The 18,046-nt window shown below is 38.4% G+C and overlaps 1 pseudogene; it reads left to right on the forward strand.

Annotated features, from left to right (window-relative positions):
• The first annotated feature begins 394 nt into the window (after positions 1-394).
• LOC118758953 (U6 spliceosomal RNA) lies at positions 395-489 on the forward strand (annotated as a pseudogene).
• The last annotated feature ends 17,557 nt before the right edge of the window (positions 490-18,046 follow it).

Raw genomic sequence — 18,046 nt, forward strand, 5'->3', positions numbered from 1 at the left:
AGTAAATACAGTCCCAAGTCAGAGCTAGACGTTTTATTCATTAAAACTTATTTTTTTATTTAAATAACATATTTGAGAGAGATAAAGAGAGACAGAAAGATAGGTCTTCCTTGCACTGGTTCACTCCCCAAATAGTCAGAGAGGCTGGAGCTGAGCTGATCTGAAGTCAGGAGCTACTAGCGTCTTCCCCGTCTCCCACTTGAGTGCACGGTTGCAAGGACTAACGCCATCCTCCACTGCTTTCTCAGGTCACAAGCAGGGAGCTGGATGGAAAGAGGAACAGCCAGAACAGGAACTAGGGTCTGTATGGGATGCAGACACAAACAGGAGGAAGATTAAGTTGCTATACCACCGTGCTAGCCCCAGAGCAGGACCTACTTAAAAGTGAGACAATGTGCTCGCTTTGGCAGCACATATACTAAAATTGGAACGATACAGAGAAGATTAGCATGGCCCCACACGCAAATTCGTGAAGCGTTCCATATTTTTTTTAAAAAAAAAAGTGAGACGATGAGTATACATTCAATGCTGTGTGGACAATCTCACTTCTGGAGATGCCCATTGTGAGTGAGCCAGAGAGTCGCTTGTAGGGAAATAGCATGAAAAGAGACTGGGTAAGGACCCAAAAGACAAAAAACAAAGAGATCATTCCTACATGTCATAGTCATTTTGTCGGGTAGAGAGCAGTGCCCTAACTGAGTATGAGACAGCAGGGAGCTGGTCAGAGTTTAGTGTCCAAATTGACTGTCTGATAGTTTCATGATGCCTCTACAGGGAATTTAATTTCTGTGTGTCCCTAACACCATCTATTCCTGCCTGATCTGCGATGAGTTGAAAGTGCTTTATGAGAAAGCAAATCTGTTGGACTGACAGGGAACAAGTGGAGCTGCAATAATAGGGTAGAATTGTGGTTCTAGTTCAACACTGCCTACCTAATCTCTGTGCCCGATTCCCACGTATCACTGCTCAGAACTACTGGTTAAACCATTGCCATGTAAGGAGAATACAACTACAAGGATTCAATAGAAATAAATACGTTTTCTTATAATGCTGATTTTCAGACCAGCAAGACCTCAGCTTTGATGCAATTTGTACAAGTTTTAAAGCAAAACTGATTTTTAAGTGCAGATTCTTTACAAGATAATTTCTCAGATCAATTTTAAAAGCTTTAATATTGAAGATCGATGTGTTATTTCAGGACCTTCCATCAAAGACTCTGAATCTACATTTTTGTCTAAGAACTCCCTAGGAGAAGTCGTCGTGGCCCAGCAGGTGAAGCTGCTGTGGCCTGAGAAGGCAGTTGAAGAGGCTCCTGGCTTGGGATTAGCTCAGCTCTGGCCATTGTGGCAACTTAGGGAGTGGGCCAGCCAATAGAGCATCTTTCCCTCTGTCTCTCCTTTTCTTTGTAGGTCTGATTTTCAAAGAAAAATGGACAAATAAATATATATATTTCCTAAATTCATTTTTAAAATGCTACCCCATTAGCCCTACTAACCCTTAACCCAAACTGAGAGGGAGAAAACACAAACCAATGGAATTAGAGATTAAAAAGGAGTTATAACAATAGACACCATAGATATTCAAAGAATCATCAGGAATTGATACAGCCAAATATATGCCAGAAGTGGGAAAAATCTAGAAGAAATGGATATATTTCTGAACATACACAATGTATCTCAATTGAGTCATGATGACATAGAAAGCTTAAAAAGACCAACAATTAAGACTGAGAATAAATCAGTAATAAAGACCCTCCCAACAAATAAAAGTCCAGGAGCACGTGGCTTCACTGCTGAACCACATCAAACTTCTCAAAAGAACGCAGAGTTCTCATGTACTGAACACTCAGGGCAGGGAAGCAATGAAGGAGTCCTGCTTAATTTAAGACCGCTTTGCTCATGCATGATTTCTAGAACTCTTTGTGAACATTTGGCTGTTCAGCTTTTAATGTCACTATTGCTTAGCTACTGAACATAGCACTTTTAAATGTATTATAGCTTTGTACAATTGTGGGTTAATAGCAAAGAAAAATGCTGGCACAGAATTAAATTTATTTAGAATTATATAAAAAGGTTGGCTAACTGAAAGAAAATAGGGGATGGTATACAATGATTCTCTGAGTCTTATTACATAGTAGTCTTGGTTTATAGAATGGGCATATTGATTTCTTACATTCAGATTCCTCAGTCTGTTGGAAAAGCAGGCAAGCAAACTAATCAATTTATTTCATGTATGACAGCAGGGGGATGCAATACTTTTTTATTTCATGTATAATACAAGTGTGATGCAATAATTTATTGAAACATTAAATTTCTATTGTTTCCCCTTTGAAAAAATGAGAAATAATTTTCCTCTTCTGAATTTAAGAATACCATAAGTCTTTATGTTTTGTTCACCTTAAGCAGCTTTTATGTAATACAGTTTCATAGGCAGATTAAAAAAAGAAAAAGAAAATAAAAAACACCATCCATTGCTTTGTTTGCAAACCAAAGGAAAAAACTGGTGGGATACTATCCTAATGACAATGCCGTGAGATTCCAGCCCTGGTGAGGTTCCTGGAGGGCTGTGGATAGGAACATTAAAAGTCCTGGCCATAGCGGACATGTACAAATGCAGCAGAATGAAACCACTCAACTCCCAATGATACATCAGTCTTGAACTAAAACATTGAACATGCAAGTGTAATGGACTGAGATGAACAAATTCTGTACATTCTTTCTGTCCAAGTTCTTTCTCAATTTTGCATTCTTTGGGGCATCTTTGGCACTTATTCAAACTGGAAGTAGGGATTGTGAACATAGTTTCCAAATAATGACTGACATTCAGTTTCTCATTTCTAGATAATAGCAAGAAGTCAAATTTAGCAGAGGCAAAAAAATGATACAATAAGATGATAATTCTTGTGCCCTCTCAGGTCAGGGAAATTCACACCAGGCCATGTACATTGCGTATAAAACTGTAATGAGTATATTCAGATGTTGCTAAGAGCAGGCATTCCAAATTCATGCAAGGACCTTGAGCAGCCTGGAGAAAGCTCCAATGATGTGATGTGTTTTCAATTCTGTTATGACTGGACAGTGAGAGTCCCTTGACAGCTTTATAACCTTATGCTCAGCCATATCCCAGACTAATTAAATCAGCATCTTGGTCATAGGGCTTTGTGTTGTTTGTAAAGCTGTGCACAGCCAAGATGAGAATTATTGATAAAAATAACAACTATGTGGCAGTTAATAATCCACATGCGTGTTGCTGGTGCTGGATTGGGAGAACGGGGTGGAACATCGATTCTGTGAGTACTCCAGGTAGATAAAATTATGTGCAAAGGATGATGTGTTCAAAGACTACAAATTCAATCACTGAATTTAACATTTCGACAGAGGTGGGGGGAGTTTAAAAGGATGCACTAGACATGCTGAGCAGAGTATTTGGTGCTTGGCACATCTTCACTGTCGTGCTAAGCTTGGCTTTTATCCCTGAATATCCACTGAAAGGTTATAATCTGGTTGCTGGGGAGTTTCAAAATCTCATTTGCATGTGAAAGGAGCATTTTGGCTGAAGCTTGGAGGAAAGAACTGGACAGAGATTCAAACAAGATTGATGACAGTGAGAACAGTTAGCATTGCAGATGAACAAAGGATATAGAAGAAGTTCAACACACACTATGGAAGTTAAACTGATGAGAGTTTGGGCAGTAGTAACCTTGAACTGTTATCTCTCAAATATGATTTGCCAGTGCCCCCATTTGTATCCCATCATTTCTACCATTCTGTTTACCATGATGCTATGATTCCTCTGGGTTGTTCCTCACCAACGAATGAGCGTGAATAGGAGCAACCATTGTAGGCTATTCTCCAATTCAAAATTTCCATGAGATGCAAATTCCTGGAAGTGGAGACTCACAATTCTTCACTGACTTATTTGAGGCTCTCTTGTTTTCTGATCCTTCTATCTGATGTCTCTCCACTCCTATCATAGACTGTCAACAACTTGGTCTTACATTTCTGGCCTTCAGGTACGTTAGAAACAAGCTTTGTTGTTTATAGGTTCCCAATGCTGTGTTCTATTATAACATCCTGAAAGCACTGATATTTCTCCATTCCTTCACAGATACCAGAATTGCATCTCCCTGGTTTCCTTGTCTTTCCTTAGTCCTTGGTGGATGTTTCTCTCCAATAACTGTTTCTATGAAACAGTCCTTTTCAGTATCAGTGTCTGCTTCTTAAAAGATACACTGGCAGTTACTAGTTAAGTTTTGGGAAAAATGACAAGATTCAAAGGATTTAAAGAGTTTCGCATTCCTGTGTGGAAATTGAGTGGATTCTCTTGTCAATTCCAAGAAGAGTAGAGGTTGGGAAAGGTAAGTTTAACCTTGTACATAAAATCTTTCCAGGGTTCTTTAACATCTAGGCACAGATTCCTATTTGAAACCACATATTGTGAATATGCAAGGACAGATTAGAGAGTTACCATGACTAAGCGGTAGTTTACACGATGGCTTTGAGTGAGAAATCAAGAATGCAGGTCACTGTGAAGAGTGATTCAACTATAAAACTCAAAAAAACCTGTGGAGAACACAATGCAGGAAGCTGAGTAATATCAATAAAAATGGAGGAAAGCCTGTATGCAAGTCCATAAAATGTACTTTATAGAACAATGAAGGGAAACATGTGAGTAAAGGTTAAATCCTCCAGAAAGCAGCCATGGTATGAAATAGAATGATTCTCTCAGCATCACATATGCTAAATGTACTAAGCATGGGTTATTCAGGCAGCGATGATAGTGACTCTAGGAAATATGCAAGGACAAAATGAGAGCATTTCTTCATGCATTATTTTTGAACACTGCCCAAACTACTTTTATTTTTTGTAACTTGCTTATGGCAAGCAGGAAGAAGGAGTTGCCGTCAAGGAAAATGTAAAGGTTTTTTTATATATAAAATAGGTAAAGATTCAGAAGGTAGAGCAGAAAGAATAACAACAGCAGTGATTGTGTTAAAGAGTTTGGCCAGCAATAAGATGTCTGAAATCCAGTTTCTTGTGGAATTGATTGAGGGTGTCACAAACAAGAGATACAGAGAAAACAAGAACCAGCCAGAGTGGCCCAGTATTCAACTGACTTGGCTTTTATCCCTAAACCAACAATGCTTTTGAGATGCAACAATGAGCTATGTGACAGCTCATTTTTCACTGTTCTACGTGTTCATCCTCAAGTTGTTGTAATTATTAAAATTTTAATTAATTAGGGACATTTTAAAAAAGAAATACTTTTGCATAAAAGCAATAGAATATAATTACGAAAAAAATCGAACATAAAAAACGGGCCATGTTGACAAGAGCTACAGTAGCCAAATCTTATACCATTTGCTCCAGAAGCTTCCAAATTTTAGCAATAAAATTCTCACTTCTGGAAAATACCTCCGTTATAGCAAACTGGCCTAGGTGGGTACCCTAGAAGATGATGAGGTTGACACATTGTGCTTTTGAGTTCAACAGAATTGCTACTGGACCAGCACTAATTAACTGGCCAGCTCTGCTAGGGCTCTAAGTTTCTGAGGTCTTGACTGTTATAAAAAGAAAACCTTCTTAACAGCTGGTTTAATTCTCCCACTCAGGGCAATACCTCGCAACAGAGAAGTGACTAGCCAACTCACAGAATTTTAGGGGAGCACAGAAAAAGCAGTAATCAACATAGATGAATGCTTATAGAGGATGAATGTCCATAGAACAACCACAAAGTTTGCTAATTTCTATCCGTTTTATGGTAAACCTCATGTTCAGCAATTGCTCTCTTTGATTCCTTAGCTTCTTGTGGGTAGTGTGTTAGTTGTGGGTTTTTTGTAATAGTTGAAATCTACTTAAACTTTATTGGACAAATCTAGTTTCACAACAGTGAGAAATAAAGAAATGAGAAGTATGGATGGTGTTATATGGACTCAGTGTTCCTAAGGCTTAAACGAGTCAAAAGAATTAGTACGGGCAGATACTTGGAACCAAGAGTCATGCCCAGCACATCGGAATGGCTGTTATGGTTGAAGCTCAAGACGTTCTTGCTGTTGGTGAAGTGTTGACTGCACAGTACTCCAAGGCCTGCCAAGAAAGATGACAGCTTCAGCTTACAACCCAAAAGAAAGCTAATGTTTTAGTGTTCCAACAACATCCTGCCCCAAGGGATCCAAACTGTCTGTGAAACTACAAGCTCTTCATCCTCACTGATAAGTGCATACCCTTATTCAGTCCTGCTTTAGAAGAATATGCATCGCACGATGACGTAGAACACAGCAAATGTGGCAACTGCTGGATCTTTTAGATGTAAACATCTAGACTGTTTAAATACATGGGATATTGACAGAGTTTCAGCTGAACAGAAATTCTTCAGTATTAAGAAGCATGTAGAATCTCAAAGGTAGCTTCAGAATGTTCTCTGAAGCGCAAGTATGGGCATTCCTTACTGATTTTATAAACAATAATTTAGAGTAAATTACAATAATTTAGAGCAAATAACAGCTGCTGCTGGTAACGTTCAAGAAATCAAAGGGCATGGTAAAGAAACAACACTGTGACTGCTTCTATGGCTGGGTAATTGCTGTAATACTCTCTCTTGCTTCCCTAATTCAAAGATTAAAAAGGCAGTCTTGCCTTTGTTAATTATCTACAGTTCTTCCAGATGCCAGTGAGGCTCCCAGGCACTTCCAGGACACCTGCCACTTTGGCACCAATGTTGAAATACCAAGCACCAACTTTGAGAAAGGAAAGAAATTACTTTGCCATATACGGCATCTACCAAGACTAAATGGACTTTTGTTATATCAAAGAAACAAATAAATGGATGATTCAGAAAGACATAATGAATAATCACACTCATTCTATTAAAAAAAAGAAAATTTAAATGTCTAAAGCAGATCAGTAGTTAGAAATTTGTCAATATTGAAATAATATTTTGCTAAATTGTTTGACATTAGGTCAAGTATTAATTTAGTATTTAAGTTAATTTGGGTGATTAACAAGTCAAGTTTATTAATGGCATTTGATGGAACAATTTTTTTTTTTTTGGATTTTTGGCTTGACAACAATTCTAGCCATTTGAATCTACTATTCTTGTTAGAAATGGAAAACAAATGCTCTTCTCTTTTATATTACTTTACCAGCTGGATATCAGGTAGTGATCATGTTCTTTAATGTTTTCCCATTTCTTATGATCACTTTGACTACTGGGAGAAAAAATCTACATAAAAGAGCATCTAAATGTCATCAATTGGTAGAATCAATAAAGACGGCATAAGTTTGACTCACCAGTGGTGATCACATTAATAAATAAGCTGTCACCTTAATATGGAGTTAATGCAGAAGACAGCACTGAAAGAAAAAGTCTTGGTTTAATTCATTGGGAAAAAAACAGCTTAGTTAATGCTATAAAATATATGCCTAAGCATCTTACTGTGTCTGCTGCTAGTAACAGAGTCTCCACTTGCATTGTTGGCATCAGTAGGCCTGTGCGCCAAGATGAACGCAAACAGGGCCACTGTCTTCAGATTCACCACCCAAGAGAGAGCGTGAGCGCCACGTAGACTCACTCAGTAGCACGTGATTTAAGCCAGATACTGCCTCTTTATATACACACTGACAGAAGACAGTAAGTCATAACTTACACTTCTAAAAGCTAACAAAACGTCCTAAGAGCAACCACAGACAAGCAATGTCTGAGGGGCATTGCAGCAACCTCAGAAAAGCAGAAAATTTCATAGAGGGGACAACCAACTTGACTGGTACGCAATTTCTCAGAACAAAGTTCCGCATCTGGATGGTGAGGAAAAGGACTGATACAGGAGCCCTGGATCTGGGGGAAAAAACATGTTTTTCATGTTTTCCAGAAATTAACGTTTTCTGAAAAGGCAAAGGAGAATAAAGAAAAAATTTCCTCTAAAAGATTTACTCTTAAATAATAATTAGAAGAATCTTATCAGTCAGGGAAAAAAATTAATGACAGAATCAGCAGGGCCAGAATTCAGAAGGAAAACAAAAATGATGTGTGTGAAACTGGCAATACAAAATACCCCTGAAAATATGAAATCAACAGAGAAGAGGAATTTCCATGAACTTTTAAAAAATATTTTTGAAATTCTTATTGGCATACATTTCAATACAGTGCATAATTTCAACACATAAAGACAACATAAATCAATAAAGCCAAACTATTAGTCTTTCTGTTTTGTTATTTTTGTGCTCAAAACCTACCAGCTCCATTTTCTTATTCTTTATATGGTATATTGCATGTTGTTGTGAACTATAGATTCCCCACAGAAGAACTTGCTATTGCCATCTAATCGCATTTTTGGTATCTGTTATTAAAATTCCTCCCAAAATTCCTTCCTCTTTCCCTTTCCAAACACTAGTAATTACCTTTTTAAGTTAAAATCAAATAATTATTTTAGATTCTATTTGTGAATGACAACATAGGATATTTCTTCCTGTGATTAGCTTATTTTATTATCACAATGAGTTCCAGTTCAATATGCTATAATACTAAATGACTGTGAAAATTCTTGCAAAAATTATTTTTTAAAAGTGGAGAGAGTAAATGCTTTAAGTGAAAGGTAATATTTAGTGCTATACTAGAAAAGGTAAAATTTTATATTGTTAATTGTGCAAAAGCATGACTGTATGCTGTAATAACTACATCAACCATCAAGAAAGATAAACAAAATCATGTTCCAAAATACCAAAATGAAACAAAAGATCCTAAAACCCTTCAAGCAATGCATGGCAAAGCAAGAAGAAAGAGACTGGAAAGCATAAACCAGAGGATAAGTAAATTACATATCAAAATGGCAAATTTAGGCTTTATTAAATCCAGGATTACTTTTAAGATAAATCGCTAAGCAAATTGAAATCCAGAAATCGGCAGAATGGAGTGAAAAAAACTGAGACTCCGCACTACAATGTCTATAACAGTGCGTTTTAAGTATCACAAAGCAGTTACGTTGAAACTCCAAGAATGGAAAAGATGTAAGACTAATAGATATGAAAAACACAGTCCTATGTTCATTGCAGCTCAATTCACGGTATCTAAGGTATGAGAGCCACCTAGATGTATATCCACTGATGGCTACATTTTTAAAATGTGGTATATATACTACAGAATGCTACTTATGCATAAAAGACAATGAAATCCCGTCTTTCACAAAAAAAAATTATGCGACTGGAAACCATTATGCCTGATGAAATGAACCAGGTCTGAAAAGCATCGTATGCTTCCTTTGAGATCTGGCAATCAATGCAACTGCAAATAATACATAGAAATGAAACAGACATCTTGTGATAGGATTGTTGTTTCTAACCATTTTTTATACTCCAGTGGAACTGCGGTCTTCCTACTTCTTAGTGATTGAATATTTTATTAGTCATGAATTTAGCATATGATTAGCTAGTATATTGAAAGCATGTATTTGCAAAAATTAAAGAAAATGAAGGAAAGAGGGTAGGGAATTGAAGGGGGGAAGAGAAGAATGGAAAGCATGACTGTCTTTGTTTTGTTTTGTTTTTTAAGATTTACTTCTTTTCATTGGAAAGCCAGATTTACAGAGAGAAGAAGAGACAGATGAAAAGAGCTTCCATCCATTGGTTTACTCCCCAAAGGGCTGCAGTGCCTGGAGCTGAGTCAATCTGAAGCCAGGAGCCAGGAGCCTCCTCGGTCTCCCTCACAGTTGGGTGCAGCAGCTCAAGGAACTGAGCTATCCCCTACTGCTTTTCAAGTGCATAAGTAGCAAACTGGATTGAAAGTGAGACCACCAAGATACAAGCCAGTGTCTATGAGGGAAATTAGTGCCATAGATGGAGAATTAGCCTGCTGAACCAACATACTGGCTCCAAGCAAGGTTGTCTCATTGGAACTACACCTATGGAACATGAAATCTGTGCTTTTATATTAACAATTTTTTTAGGAATTTATACTAATATTTAAATGCAAATAAATCTACAATTTGGGGTAAGTGCTTGGGCTAGTGTTCAAGATGTTCATATTCCACCTTGGTGCGCCTGACTTCCAATTCTGAATCCAGGGCCAGATTCCACCAGTGTAGGCCCTGGAAGGCAAAAATCATAAGATAGATCATTGTTTACTTCCACTCATGGGGAATATCTGGGTTGTAATTCCGGCTTCTGGTTTGCGATTTGACAGGAAGTCGGGCTTGCAAGTACGTGAACCAACAGATGGGAGCACTCTGCTCACCCTCATGCTCTCCCTCCCTGCACCAGTCAGCCTCTTGTACAGATAGAAAGCAATGTTTTAAAGAATATTCACCTCTGCTCTATTTTCACCAGCACTTTTGTGAAGGTCCTTTACTAAGTTATAATGTCTAGCTCTAATGAGTAATAAGTTATATATGGCCTTTTCAAGGTACTATGAAAATACTTGGTTTCTTGTTTGGAGAAGAGAGAGATGGTAATAAATAAATGTACTTGAAATCAGTAAACATTGCTAATAAGTTATGCACATCCCCTATAAAGAGCTACACCAAATAGAGTTAATCTGCAGCCTGTGTCTGTCTTTAAATGCCAGAGGAGTATTCATTAGCAAAGCTTTCCACACAGAGCAGTTTGGTGGGCCGATGAGTCAGCCTCCAAATCTCCTGATTAGTGGTCGGACTTATCTATTTTTTACTAGTCCACGTTTGATTTCTCAAGCCCCCTACAATACATGTAAATTGAGCAATATCTGATTTGATAAGCACACAGTCTCTGCCAGCTTTAGTAAGAGAGGAAGCAGTGACAGGCCCTCTCTCTCTCTCTCTCTCTCTCTCTCTCTCTCAGCGCCCACCTCCCAGACACATCCATGTATATATATACACACACAACGATTCAGAATATGATGTTTAGCTGTTCTCTTTCTCTTACCCAGAAATAGCAGAGGGATCTTGCCTGAGTGCCTCTGACAGTTCTCAGAGGCATGCCCAGCTGAGCTGATCTTGGCTCCCTCATACAGTGATTCAGCAATTTGACACCAGGAAATTTAAGAGGGTGAGAAGGATTGTTCTTATTGGATTTAAGTAAAACACATTTTTGTTGTGTGCAGATGAGAAGAACTCCAGAATCTTTAATTTTGTTCTTTATTCTAGAGCTTTGGTAGTCTGGATAGCTTGTTAACTACATACCAAAGATCTTTCTTGCCTAATTGAGCATTTAGAATATTAAATATGATTCCATAAATTCACACCAGAAATAACATGATGATTACAGGAACATGTCTATAGTACAATGCTAAATATAAGAGGGAATTGTTTTTGTCGTAAGGTATGCATTACATCCAATGGATATTTGAAGGAGACGGAATGCTGTGTTACTCCTACTCTATAGAAGAGAAAGGGAGAGACAGCATACAAGAAACAATTTCTCCTGGAGCCATGCAGGACAATAAAACTTGACATTACTCCCTGAGACCAGACTGCAAGTGCCTCAGTCCCCCATGCACTGCTGTTGTTGCAAAGCAGCACACACTGAGTAATTTACAATCAATAGACTCTTGTTTTCTCTCGCTTTTGGAGACTGAGAAGTCCAACATCAAGGTGCCAGAGACTCGGTGTCTGACAAGGGCTGCCCTCCGATTCCAAGAGGCCTGAAACTTGTTGCTGTAGTCTCTGAAACTGACAGCACAGTGTCCTCATATGGGATAAGGCCAAAGGTGAGAAGGCACAAGGCAACCAGACTTCCCTCAACCCCATTTATAACTGCTCTCATTTCATCCAAAAGCACAGAGCCCTCGTGGCCTGATCATTTCTAAAAATTATTCTTTCCAAGAACTTTGTCTCACAGGAGACAGTTTCAGCATGAATTTTGGAGGGAAAACAGATATTCCAACTATAGCGCCACCTCTGAACAACATCCATTTTAACAAAATCTGCTATAAAATTCCCCTCAAACTAACAGGTTCAAGAATTTGCCCTTGATGGAACTCTATCCATCTTTACACCAACTGGTTGAAATGTGTGAATGGCTCCATGAAGAAATGAGGATAAACAGCCTTTTCAAAATAAGTTATTCCAAGAAAATATTGCCTTCCAGAAGACACTACTAGTGACTACTTCAGTGCGTGATATTTTTTTTAGAAGACAAGAAACGCAACTCAGTAAGAGGAAACTTGGAATCAGTAGTGTAGAGAGAGAAAGACTTTCAAAGCCTACCTTTAAATTCCTTTCTGAAATTCACATGAGCATTTTAACTCTAGAACAATGTTTCCAGAAATGCAATCTATCAATAGTGACATTTATAGGTCAACTACTATTAGCTAGGGGATTTGGTCCACTCTTATTTTACAGCCTCTCTGCCAGAAGAAAATCATATATGGCATGTTTTGACTTGGCTCTAAGCTTTCTCAAAGCCGTCCTTTCTTTTAGATCTAAAACTTTGAAACTTACCTGCCACTCTTTTGGTCCAGAGCCATTTCATTTCTCAGTGTTGTGTTTCTCTCTTTTTTTCCCATCTATATCCTGTTTCAAACATTGGCATAAATAACAGTGTGTTGATAATGCAGCCATGGAGTGATCAGATGAGATCACATAGGAGGAGACCAGGAGAGGATAAGTGTGGACCTTCTCGCTTAGGGCCTGGAAGGGGCAGTCATATGGAAAACATGTGGATGCTGAAGAATCCACAGCCAGATTTCTCCAGTCAAACCATAGCTTGCATCAATGCTATGATCTGCAGTCTACCTTCTGCCCTTTGATGAAGAGACTACTGAAGAATCTGCTTCATTGTCCATTCCTTTATTCCTTTACCTATACATCTCTGTCATAACTCATCCGATGTACTACTGCTGAACATTTTATATTGTCTAGCATACAACAGTGCTTCTAGAGCTGTAATGAATGTTCCGGTCACATGAAAAACTTGTTAACACATTGTTTCTGTTCCACAGTTTATAGATCTACCAAACTCTCAGGTGCTGCTAATTTTAGCTCCATTTTCCCAGATGAATGGTTTCCAAACTTATTGGGAAATGCGAATTATTGGGCTAACCCAGACTTCTTGCATCCTAGGCTGGGATTCAGTAATGCCTTAATTCTCAAGCTTTCTTGGTGTCTGTGACACAGGCTTATATTTCTGTACCACTGAGTCTAGACCCAAAATTTCTCAAACTTGGCTGCATATTAGAATCATCTAGTGAGCTTGTAGACTGAATTGTGGCCACCAATTTCTTCAAGTCCTGTCACCCGATATTGGTGAAAGTGATTTTATTTGGAGATAGAGGCTTAAAACATGTAATTAAGATGCTGCCATACTGGAAAGACACAGGGAAAGGGGAAAAGACCATTTGACAAAAGAGGCACAAATTGGAATGATTCAAACAATGCAACACATTTCTATCAACCACCAGAAATGCAAAAAGAAGCATGAAATAGATTCTTCCAAGAACCTTCAGGGGCAGCAGAGTTTGGCAGCATGGTTGTGTCAAATCTTTGGAACTGTGAGAGAATATGTTTCTTTTGGTGTTTTATTATTTGTACTTTACACTTTATTATAGTTGTTTCAAAGGCAGAGAATGAGAGAGACAAATAGATAGTGGTTCACTTCTCAAATCTCTACAACTGAAATGGGGCAGGCCAAAGCTGGACGTGAGGAATGCTGGCCAGACCTCACAAACGGCCAGCAGGCACCCAGGCACTGGAGCTGTCGTCTCGTTCTTTCTAGGGTGAACATTAGCAGGAAACTGAAATTGAATTCACTCAGATGGGTATGGAAGTCCCAAGCAACATACCAAATTCTGCAGCAAATACCCACCACACCTTATGTCGTTTTAGGCCAAAGTTTATAGTAATTCATTTTGTCAACTTTGGAAACTACTGCAGAGCTTTGAGAAACAAACGCACAAAATATACTGATACAACTTTTATACCCAATGAAATGAACTTGGGGTTTGGATTTTTGCATGGGAATTCCAGAGTCTCTGTCAAGGAATTACAACATGTAGTCAGAGTTCAAATCTGTAAAACTAGGTATTGTCGGACATGCATGGACAGTTCATACCTTTACAAAAAGTAAAAATAACAAAAAATCCTGAAAGTAGGTGAATGCTAGGGTAATGCTATTTGTAAGTTGCATATCAAAATAGACTGTGTAGGTAAGAAGGCAAGTATGAGTGTTTCTCAGAGATTGGAGGAAACTGGTGTAGAGCCCCTTGACCTGGAGTCTCTGAACAAAGCACCCAATGGATTTCATCGCAGCACTGATAACCAGAAACTAAGATGGGGCTTGAATAGTCCAAGTTATGAAGCTCCATTGAGGCGACATCAGAATCAATTTGAAAGCCAGCTATGTAATGATGTCCTAGCAGGCTCGAGCCTCAGAGGAGTGCCTTTGTGATGACAAAGGAACTCTATGAACAGAAGAAAAGAGAATGTGTGAATATAATGGCATCAATGGGAACTGTTGAGAAACTGCTGAGCAAAGGGGAGTCACTTCTGAAGCCAGTGGACATCTGGGAGGCTACTAAGAAAGTGTGGCGAGCACTGAAGAAACAGCCTCAGGGAGTCTAGGTAAAAATAAAACAAAACAAACAAACAAAAACGTGTAAGCTTGAACCCTCTGCAGTCTACTACATCAGAGACTTGTATTGAGGTCCCGAGGCAATTTGCAGGTGTATTTTGACATCTGAGAAGCATTGTGCTGGAGGCATTAAAAAAAAAAAAAAAAAAAAAAAAACAACCTGCGTGAAGTTTCTGAACAAGGAAGTGATGTGATAAAATTATGTGTGAACAGGCTTACTTTAGTGCGGATATTTACAGCACACTGGAAGGCCTGAAGAGATTGGCAATGAAAATTTCTGCACTGAGAGAAATGTTCTACATCTGTCTGCTTGACACAGTAGCTGCCAGCTCCATGTGACTGTTGAGCACTTGAAATGTGGCTAGTGTGACAGAGATGCTGTTTTCAAAATTTACTTTATTTAACTAATTATAATTGCCATTTAAGTAGCCATATATGGCTGGTTGGCCATCACACTGAATTACACAGGCTGAGGGTTGGGAGCCATGAAGGGTGACCAGGAAGCATCTGAGTGGTTAGAGGATGCTACGACTGTATCTGTGGAACACCGTTATTACACACAATCATGCTATCCACACATCTTACACGTGCCTCCGTCATAAGCAATCCAACGTTCACTGAATGAAGAAAATGAAGAAACCAATGCTTGCTTATTTTGGCCTACAGTCAAACTGCAATTGAAAAGAATATGATTAGTCTGTCTAGTATGTGTGCTCTCTGCTAGCTTCTTTTCATTTCCATGTTTGCCATTTTCACTGCTTGACTTCTCAATTTCACTTGCCAGAGAGTCAATACAGAAAATGAGACACAAATTTAAAAGGATCTCACTGGTGAGGAAACGAGACACTATTATTTGCCTAAAATTTTTGCTTGTGATTGTTCAGTCAATATCAAATGCCAATCGCTCTGGGAATTCATTGCCTTTTTTTTTTTCTCTCACAAATCCTCTATTCAGTGATGGAGTGAGAAGAGACATGTGAGTGCCAGGCCCCCAGATTGTCAGTATTGGGGTGCTAATCTGTGCTGTGAAACCAATACCACCTCTGAGGCCTCCTGTACTGCCTATGTAGATTACTGCTCTTTCAACTCCGCAACAGCTGGGCTTCTTCTTTCAGTATGGATTTCAATGGCTCTTTTCTTTGTCATGTATTTTCTTTGGTCATTGTTAGTCTTGTGATTCCTGTCTTCATGAGCCCTCTCCTTGGTGTTTCCTAGTATGAGCAGAAATCCTTACTTTTCAGGCATACTATGGCGGCTTAGTAGATTTCAACAACAAGGTGAAGAAGAAATCCTGCGGTTGGCATGGTGGTGCAGCATGCTAATGCTCTGCCTCCTAGTGCTGGTTTCCCATATGCACACTTGTTCACATCCTGGTTTCTGACCCAGCTCTTTGCTCATGGCCTTGGAACACTGCAGAGGATGAACCAAGAACTTAGGCCCCTGCACCCACATGCTCCTAGCTTCAGATCAGCTTGGCTCTGGCCGTTGCAGCCATTTGGAGAGAAAGCTAGTGGGTGGGAGACCTCTTTCTCCCTCTCTCTCCTGTTCTCTGTAAAATCTGCTTTGCAAATAAAAATAAATATATTTTCAAAATTCTTGCAGAAGCATTATTAGCACGCTATATTGACAACATTGTCAATTTAAAGAGTGTTTGATGGAAAGCAAGAAAAGAAAAATTTCAGCACAGCATTGTTCTTACAAAATGGAAGAAATTATTTTGGCATGAAGTCATTGAGAAAGAACAAGCAAGAATCAGTCAAGGGGAAAAATCGTGAATGTGGTCCCCAAAGATAAGTATCACCATCTCCAGGGCGATGGGAGGAACGGCTGAAGGAGGGTAGGTAAGGATGGGAAGTCTAGTGCTGCCAAAGGAGTGTAAGGATTCCCCTCTCCTGAATGAGTGGTGTGATAGAGCATCCTCAGCTGCCGAGCATGCAGATGCAGTAAACAGCAGGATGCCTTCAATACGGTACTAACAAGTCACAACTTTATGCCACCAGTGATGAGAAGGCACCGAAGGCTTTAATGTGGATCAAAAAATCAGATCATTGTTTTGAAATAGTATTGTGGATAATATAATATATTTTTAAGAAAGACTTAGGAAGATAAGCTAACATACTATCTCACCAGTGTGGGTGAGAAATGTTGAGGCCTGAAATTTGGAATAGAGCAATTGGAATGAAGTCAAACATACTTGAAGTAATTTAGAAAGTGATGAAATTAATTACCTAGATTTCAAAGAATATAAGTTTATTATTGGCAATTTTTCAACATTTTACCTTCTAAGAAATTTTTGGCATGACAGAGTTGATGATCAGACAGTGGAATGAACTTGGGCTTGAAATTAGAGAAGCCTGGATTTCATTCATCGCCTCCATCTAGGTGACTCAAAGTCAGTAGCTGAGCCTGTCTCAACATCACCAAATTGGAGGTAATTTCTACCTTGCGAGGTTGTTGGGATGTTTACATAAAGTATGAAGAATGCCTGGCACATGTGAATATATACTTAACATTACCTGTTTCCCCACCCTGGCTTCCAACTGTAAAATCCATGACAGTGAGTCGTTTAACGCACAGGAAGATGACTTCTCCTTTTGAATTTTCAGGACTTAGAGCTGAAATGTAGCTTTTAAAATACAATGGATTTCATTTCTGCTAGCATTAGGCCAAGTTTACAACTCTGAAATGAAATCATCAAGTGATAGTTTCATTAAGTATCAATAAATATGTAAATATATATATATAAACTGTAGTGTGCCTCAGGCTGACATATTCCAGTCAATATGCTTGTTGCACAAGATTTCAGATTCAATTAAGCATTCCAGTGCCACTTCCGTTGTCAACTGAATTTGTGATAATAACTGAACATCCCTGAGATGGAAGCAAACTGTTCTCCAATTCTGAAAATCCTTCAGAAACAACTTTGAATCAAATTGCTCTCTGTGTGAGATAAAGAAGTATCAAGCACACCCATGGAAATGGATGGTAAAAAGCGAGACTTGGGATTGCTAATTGCTCTAAACATCACAAAAATCTCTGTGACAAAAATGTCTACACCAGGTCGACTTGTCCGCAAACTATTAAAATTAGAAAAATAATGAGATTTCTTCTTAGAATATTTCTCAATTTTTCTGCTGTGAAATAAAGTTAAAATATGTCTTAGAAATTAGAACAAAATTCTACAATCAGATTTGAGAAAACAAATATTACAACAACAAATAAAAGTTTGTTGGAATCTTATTTTGTCATGGTGAATACAATGATGTGCTAAGAAAATAATAAAAACAGGAAAATTTGGTCTTTCTGACATGTGGATATTGAAACAGAAAATACTGCTTTCAAAATGTTAGCAAGCACTACTAACTGTCAGAACTTTTTGAGATGAATTCAGCATTTTCTTTTTAAATTAATCATTCTCTATCTGGCATTGTTATTGATTTTTTTAGGCATTATCACTTATGAAACAGAAATCTTGTAGTGCTGGGAATCCGTTTTGGGACAAAGCAATGAGC

This window comes from Ochotona princeps, chromosome 3, assembly GCF_030435755.1.
Source record: "Ochotona princeps isolate mOchPri1 chromosome 3, mOchPri1.hap1, whole genome shotgun sequence".
Taxonomy (NCBI): Eukaryota; Metazoa; Chordata; class Mammalia; order Lagomorpha; family Ochotonidae; genus Ochotona; species Ochotona princeps.